Here is an 8022-nt window from a genome sequence, read left to right on the forward strand (position 1 = left end):
CTAAAAATATAAAAATTAGCAAGGCATGGTGACGTACACCTGTAATCCCAGCTACTCAGGGGACTGAGACAAGAGAATCACTTGAACCTAGGAGGCAGAGGTTGCAGTGAGCCAAGATTGTGCCACTGCATTCCAGCCTGGGCGACAGAGTGAAACTCCATCCCAAAAAAGTGAAAAAAAACCTCTGGAATACAGCAAAAGCGGTGCTGAGAGGAAAGTTTATAGCATGAAATGCCTACAACAAAAAGTCTGAAAGAGTGCAAATAGACAATCTAAGGTCACAACTCAAGGAACTAGAGAAATAAGAACAAAACAAACCCAAACTCAGCAGAAGAAAAGAAAAAACAAAGATCAAAACAAAACTAAATGAAATTGAAACAACAAAAAGATAAATGAAACACAAAAAGCTGGTTCCTTGAAAAGGTCAAATTGATAGACCATTAGCGAGATTAGCTGAGAAAAGAAGAGATAAGCTCAATTAGACATGAAACGGGAGATATTTCAACTGATACCACAGAAATATGAAAGATCATTCAAGCCGACAATGGACACCTTTATGCACACAAACTAGAAAATCCAGAGGAGATGGATAAATTCCTGGAAACATACAACCCTCCTAGATTAAATCAGGAAGAAATAGAAATTCTGAATAGATCAATAACAAGTAACAAGATTGAAACAGTAATTTTAAAATTGCCAACAACAACCCAAAAAAATCCAGGACCATATGGACTCACAGCTGAATTCTATCAGACATTCAAAGAAGAATTGGTACCACTCTTACTGAAACTACTCCAAAAGATGGAGAAAGAGGGAATCCTCCCTAAATCAATCTATGAAACCAGTATCACCTAATACTAAAACCAGGAAAAGACATAGCAAAAAAAAAAAGAAAACTACAGATCAATATCCCTGATTAACATAGATGCGAAAATTCTCAACAAAATACTAGCTAACTGAATCCAACAGTGTATGGAAAAACGTAATCTACCATGATCAAGTGGGTTACACACCACAGATGCAGAGTTGATTTAACATATGCAAGTCGATAAAAGGGATACACCACATAAACAGATTCAAAACAAAAATCATATTATCTCAATAGATGCAGAAAAAGCATTTGACAAAATTCAGCATCCCTTTAAGATTAAAACCCTCAGCAAAACTGGCACAGAAAGGACATACCTCAAGGTAATAAAAGCCATCTATGACAAACCCACAATCAACATTATACTAAACAGGGAAAAGTTGAAAGCATTCCCCCTGAGAATAGTAACAAGGCAAGAATACCCACTTTCACCACTTCTATTCAAAACGGTATTGGAAGTCCTAGCCAGAGCAATCAGAAAAAAAAAAGAAGTAAAAGGCATTCAAAGCAGTAAAGAGGAAGTTAAACTGTCACTGTTCACCAATGATATGATCATATTCCTAGAAAACCCTAAAAACTGATTCAAAAAGCTCCTAGATCTGATAAATGAATTCAGTAAAGTTTTGGGATACAAATTGATGTTCACAAATCAATAGCACTGCTCTACCCCAACAATGATCAAGCTGAGGAGCAAATCAAGAACTCAATCCCTTTTACGAGAGCTACAAAAATAAAAATAAAATACGTAGAGATATACCCAACCAGGGAACTTAAATATCTCTACAAGGAAAACCACAAAACACTGCTGAAAGAAATCATCAATGATGCAAACAAATGAAAATATATCTAATGCTCATGGATGGAGGGAATCAATATTGTGAAAATGACCACACTGCCAAAAGTAATTTACTGATTCAGTGCAATTCCCATCAAAATACCATCATTATTCTTTACAGAACTAGAAAAAAAATCCTAAAATCCATATGGAACCAAGAAAGACTGCACATAGCCAAAGCAAAACTAAGCAGAAAGACCAAATCTGAAGACTTCATATTACCCAACTTCAAACTATACTACCAGGCTATAGTTATCAAAACAGCATTTAATATTGGTATAAATATAGGCAAGTAGGCCAATGAAACAGAATAGATAACCCAGAAATAAAGCCAAATACTGACAGCCGACTGATCTTCAACAAAGCAAACAAAACATAAAGTGGAGACAGGACACCCTATTCAACAAACAATACTGGGATAATGGACAAGCCACAGGAAGAAGAATGAAACTGGATTCTCATCTCTCACATTATATGAAAATCAACTCAAGATGGATCAAAGTCTTAAATCTTAGACCTGAAACCTAAAAATTCTGGAAGATAACATCATAAAAACTCTTCTGAACGTTGGCTTTGGCAAAGTGTTCATGACCAAGAACCCAAAAGCAAATGCAACAAAAACAAATAGATGGAACGTAATTAAATCAAAAAGCTTCTGCACAGCAAAAGAAATAATCAGCGAAGTAGACAGACAACCCACAGAGTGGGAGAAAATATTCACAAACTGTGCATCCCACAAAGGACTAATATCCAGAATCTACAAGAAACCCAAACAAATCAGCAAGAAATAAACAAATAATCCCATCAAAAAAATGGGCAAAGGACATGTATAGACAATTCTCAAAAGAAGATATACAAATGGCCAATAAACATATGGAAAAAATCCTCCACATCACTAATTATCAGGGAAATGCAAATCGAAACCACAATGAGATACCACCTTATTCCTACAAAAATAACCATAATTTTAAAATTAAAAAAAAGTAGGTCCGGGTGTTGTGGGTGGCTCACGCCTGTAATCTGAGCACTTTGGGAGGCTGAGGTGGGTGGATCACCTGAGGTCAGGAGTTTAAGACCAGCCTGGCCAACATGGTGAAACCCTGTCTCTAAAAAATACAAAAAAATTAGCTGGGTGTAGTGGCAGGCGCCTGTAATCTCAGCTACTCGGGGGGCTGAGGCAGGAGAATCACTTGAACCCAGGAGGAGGAGGTTTCGATGAGCCGAGATCACAACACTGTACTCTAGCCTGGGCAACAAGAGTGAAACTTCGTCTCAAAAAAAAAAAAAAGAAAAAGTTGGAGTGGATGTGGTGAAAAGGGAACACTTTTATGCTGTTGGTGGGAATGTAAACTAGTACAACCACCATGGAAAACAGTCTGAAGATTCCTTAAAGAACTAAAAGTAGAATTACCGTTTGATCCAACAATCCCACTACTGGGTATCTACCCAGAGGAAAAGAAGTCACTATATGAAAAAGACACTTGTTAAGGTGACAGGTGCACCAAAATCTCAGAAATTACTACTAAAAAATTTATCCTTGTAGCAAAAAAACAACCTATTCCCCAAAACTATTGAAAAAAGAAGTAACTAAAACATAGCCCTAATGAGGGGCCACAGGCTTCAAAGCAAGGTCATGGCAGTAAGAAGCTTCAAACCCCTGCTGTGGTCAGACCCCGGTGAAAGAGGGAAGCAGTGGCCACCAGGCAGGAGGTCCTCATTCAATCCTTGCTGAGGAGGAAATCTTAGAAGCTAGTGTTCTAGGGCAGGGCTGGCACAGACTGCCCAGAAAAGAACTTCATCTTGTCGTCTTTCTACTTATTGTTTTAATTCGTATTTATGGATTCAACCTCTGAACTTCTCCACTGTGCCCAGTAAGGAACTGGCAGGGTGGAGTAGAAACAAGGGTCTGATGGTCACCAGACTTAGCCCCTCAAATTGGGATTTTGGGTGGTGGCCAGGGACCCACAGAGCAACTCTCGATTTCCCAGCAGGGGTCTGGGAGTGATAGAGTCGCATTCCAGAACTTTCCTGGAGATGGACCAGGTTGGGCTGCCCCTGAAACTGGTAAGGCAGGGCGGTGAAGTGACTCCCAGGCACGAGCTGAAATGAACCCCAGCACCTGCCCTGGGAGTCAGTGGCTGACAGGACTTTAAGCTTCACAGCCCGGACCCCCGTCCTCAGGAACTTTGGGTAGGGGCAGGGCAGACAAAATTGGCAAACTCTATGAGAGATGCTAGGATGGTTCCCAGTCTGACCTCTCCTTCTTCCAGAGTGTAGCAGACATCTGAGGCCCTCCTGCGATCACAGCGGCAGCTGCAGGGCAGCTCAGCACTGGCCCTCAGCATCCCACCTCCAGAACCATAGGTCTCCCGCTTTGCCTTCTCAGGGCTGTTTTTAAAAGCCACAGAGTCAGCCGGGGGATGGTGGGGGCTGCAGCCAGGAAGTGCAGGGGAGTTAATTCCCCAGAGTGGGACCCACAGATAAATGCCCCAGCTTCCCTCTCACTCTGGGAGGTTTCTAAGGTTCTTGCTGAGCCGGGCCCCATCTTCTGAAGCAAAGACCTTGATGCCACTCCCCGCTCCCTTCCTCCTGCCCACTGGGGTCACTTCCCAAATAAACTACGTGGAAAGTCCTTTGCTCCAAGTTCTGCTTCGAGGGAGACCCAACTGAGACACGTAGTAATAGAAGTTTAAGCTGGGCACATGACTGCCTCTGACAAAGGCTCTATCACCCAGTTGTGTACTTTAGCCATGGGTAAGTTTTGGCCAATGGGATGTGAAAAGAGTGACTGTGCAACCTCCAAATCACCCGGTTGCTGGGAAGGAGAGCGCCGTCCTCCCCTCGGCCTCTTCCCGCAGCCTGGAGAGCCCCAGCAGTGCGGAACCCGGCCTCGACCTCCGGACGTGCACAGGCTCGTGCCGCCTCCTCCCGCGTTCAACCAACGGCGGCCTCTGTGATCAGTAGAATAAGGCAGAAGTGACAACGTATGACTCCCACGGATAGTCGTCAAAGGTACTCTGCCTTCCCTCTCCGTCCGTTGGGTCCCTCACTCTGGAGACCCAGCCACCATGACACAAGGACACTCAAGTAGCACTGTGGAAAGGTCTAGGTGAGCAGGAACCAAGGTCTCCTGCCCATAGCCATGTGGGAGGGAAGATGGCTGGAAATGGATCCTACGCAAACAAACCTTTAGCTGACTGTAGCCCGAGCTGACACCTGACCGCAGGTGTCAGGTGTCAAGCCCAAACCGTCCAACCAAGTTTCTTACAAATTCCTGATCCACAGAAATGTCAGACATAATAAATAATCTATTTAAGCCCCTAAGATTTAGGTTAATTTGTCATCTAACACTAAATAACTGCTGTGGATTGAATTGTGGCTCTTCCACCGAAAATTTGCCTGTTGAAGTCTAACTCTTAGTAGCTCAAAATGTAGCATTATTTGAAGTAAACGTCTTTACAGGGGTAATCCAGTTAAAATAAACTTACTAGGGTGGGCCCTAAACCAATATGACGGATGTCATCATAGAAAGGGAAATCTGGACACCAGCCGCAGACGGAGAACGCCATGTGAAGATGAAGGCAGAGCGCCAAAGACTGCCGGCAACGACCAGAAGCCGGAGGAGAGGCAGGGATCCTCACATCCTTAGAAACCAACGTACTGACACCCTGTCCTCGGCCTTCTGGCCCCAGAACTGCAAGCAAGAGTTTCTGCTGTTGTTTAAGCCACAAGCTTATGGAACGTGGCTGTGACAGCCAGAACAAACCAGCACAACAACTGATACAACAACGTCCAGGCGACAGTGGAGCAGAAAGACTGAAGCGCTCTGGGCCTTTCCCGTCACAGCAAGAGCTCCACACCAACGCCGGCTTCTCTGTGAGAGAGACATCCATCTCTGTCTTATTCAAGCCACTGTTCTTCCCATCTCTAGCTCACACCGCTGAAGCTCTATCCTCACAAATACAGCCTAAGACTTCCTCTCGACATGTGCTCTCCTGACAGATTTCACATGGAAATGAATCCCCAGAATAAAGAAGTAAATGGGGATCAAGGCTGCCATCAAGACTGTGAAGGCTGTGTTCCTTCCGCACAGACACCCGGCGTTTCTTCCAGATGGAAAGCAGGTGGGGCGGGGTGGAAGAGGATGCAGGAAGCCCTCTCAGTGAAGGAGCAGCACATCCTGGCACGGCTAAGGGGGCCTGGGGGCCACGCTGGCTCTACTCGCTCTATGGAGACTCAGCAGAACATCTCTCTAAAGAAAAAGAAAGGGCACCCGGTCCAGGAGAGACTGCCCCGGCAGGAGCACAGGCCTACACAAAGATTCAAAAGAAGTGCCTCTTTCTGTCCTAGGCCAAAACAAGCCGCAGGTGCACCCACTCCTCCCCAAGGTGGCCTCTTCCCCTCTGCTGCCCCTGAACAGCTTGAGGACTGGGGGCTGGAGTAGGGCCTTGCAGCGTTCGAATCATTGCTGTTTCACTTGACATAAAGCCAGCATGTACTGTTCTAAGCAAAGAGGAGATTTAGATGTCAGGAACGGGAAAGTTCACAGGGCTTCAGGTGCAACTGATTCCGGAACTCAAACTGTGTCATCAGAAATCTGTCTCTATCGCGCAGATCTGATTTCCTTGTGTTTGCTCAAATCTCAGGCAGGTAAATATGTCACAGCAGCAGCAAGCTTGCGTTTTCGCAGCAGAAAAGCAAGCTTCTTTCCCAAACTTCCAGCAAAAGCCCCAGGGCTGATGCTCACTGGTCCAGTTTGGGGCGTGTGACCATCGGCCAGGCCTGCATCAAGTGCTCACCACTGGAGCCAGAGCAGAGGAGGAGTCCCACCCAACCACAGAACCACGTGGTCAAGAGCAAGGGAGCTGTGGCTTCCACCCATCAGAAGGGCACGGATGGTGGATGAACTCTGTGCGGTGTGTCTTCACACTGACATCAGGAGGGTAAGGGCTCACTGCAACCTTCGCCTCCCGGGTTCAAGTGATTCTCCTGCCTCAGCCTCCCAAGTAGCTGGGACTACAGGCACGTGCCACCACGTCTGGCTAATTTTTGTATTTTTACTAGAGATGGGGTTTCAGCATGTTAGCCAGGATGGTCTCGATCTCTTGACCTCATGAGAGAGACGCCCGGCCAGACGTTGCTTTATTTCGCACAGTTCTGTACTTTCTTACTGCTCCGTATGGCCCTCGGCTGGTGCCCAGTTCCCCTCAAATGTGGTCTTAGCTCCAGCAAGCTTTCTGTCTTCCACCTTCTCTCCACTCTCCCGCGCACGCGCGCGCACACACACACACACACACACACACACACACACACAGTCTTCCACCACCAGTCCCAGACGCCTCCCCCTCCTCCATTCCCTTCAGAGCACAGTTCCCACAAGCCCTTCCTCCGTCTGCACCACCCGGAGAGGCTAAGCTCTGCCCACAGCCACCACTCACGCCCTGCCTCGTTCCTGCAGGAGATTCTGCTCTCCCCAATTAGCCTGGGAGCTCCCGGGGCAGGAGTTCAGCCTCCTCCTTGCTCCCTCCCCACCGCCAGTCCTCCCCCATGCAAGACAGAGGACAGACAGGCCTACCCCTGAAGAAGGGGATACATAATCTGAAAGTGAGGGTCACCACAAAGCAAAAGAAGCCAACGGCCAATTCAGGGTGGCTTCCCAGAGTGGCAGCAGGCGTCAAGGTTCACATGAGCTGCAGCAGAGCCGCTGACGCTGTCAGGGTCCCTGTCCTCGTCCCTCTGGGACCCATCTCAGGCAAGAAGAGGCCTCGGGCAGGCACAGCTGGCCAGTGACTCAGGCCTGGGCACCATCCAGAATAGGAGGAAGTGAGAGACGCCTGCGTAGCTGAGGCTGCTTTTACCCAGACCTGTGCAAACAGAGGCATGAGCTGGTCTGGCCAGCTCCTCCCCGTCCCCTCCCCTGGCACCTGGCCTGGAAGTCCCTTACCAAGTAGCCAGTGTACACTGGGTTGGGAGCCAGAGGGAGGGGAAGGGTGGGCAGAGAAACGGCAGACGTAAGAACTGCCTCCAGGTACCCTAGAGACACAACGCCTCGGAAGGCGACAAGTACTCTGGAAAAGAGTGGGCAGAGTAAAGAGGTTCAGGAGTTGTGGGAAGGAAGCAGCCGTGTGTGAGGCGGGGACTGGCACTCCGGAGAGGGGTGGGGGGAGCGGGCAGAGGGAGCCGCTGCTACAGACCCAAAAGCAAGAAGGGTCTAGAAATAGATTTTCAAAATAGCAGGGAGGCTGGTCTGGTCTGGCTTCAGGGAGAGCAAAGCACAAGAAGAGAGGTGAAGGGACGCGATGGGGTGTCATGCAGGGCG

The 8022-nt window shown here is 47.2% G+C and overlaps 1 pseudogene; it reads right to left on the bottom strand.

The window, feature by feature from the left end:
* The window catches only part of LOC108312820, a 50022-nt pseudogene that overhangs the window by 30490 nt on the left and 11510 nt on the right, over positions 1-8022 (bottom strand).

This window comes from Cebus imitator, unplaced genomic scaffold (genome assembly GCF_001604975.1).
Source record: "Cebus imitator isolate Cc_AM_T3 unplaced genomic scaffold, Cebus_imitator-1.0 Scaffold129, whole genome shotgun sequence".
Classification (NCBI taxonomy): Eukaryota; Metazoa; Chordata; class Mammalia; order Primates; family Cebidae; genus Cebus; species Cebus imitator.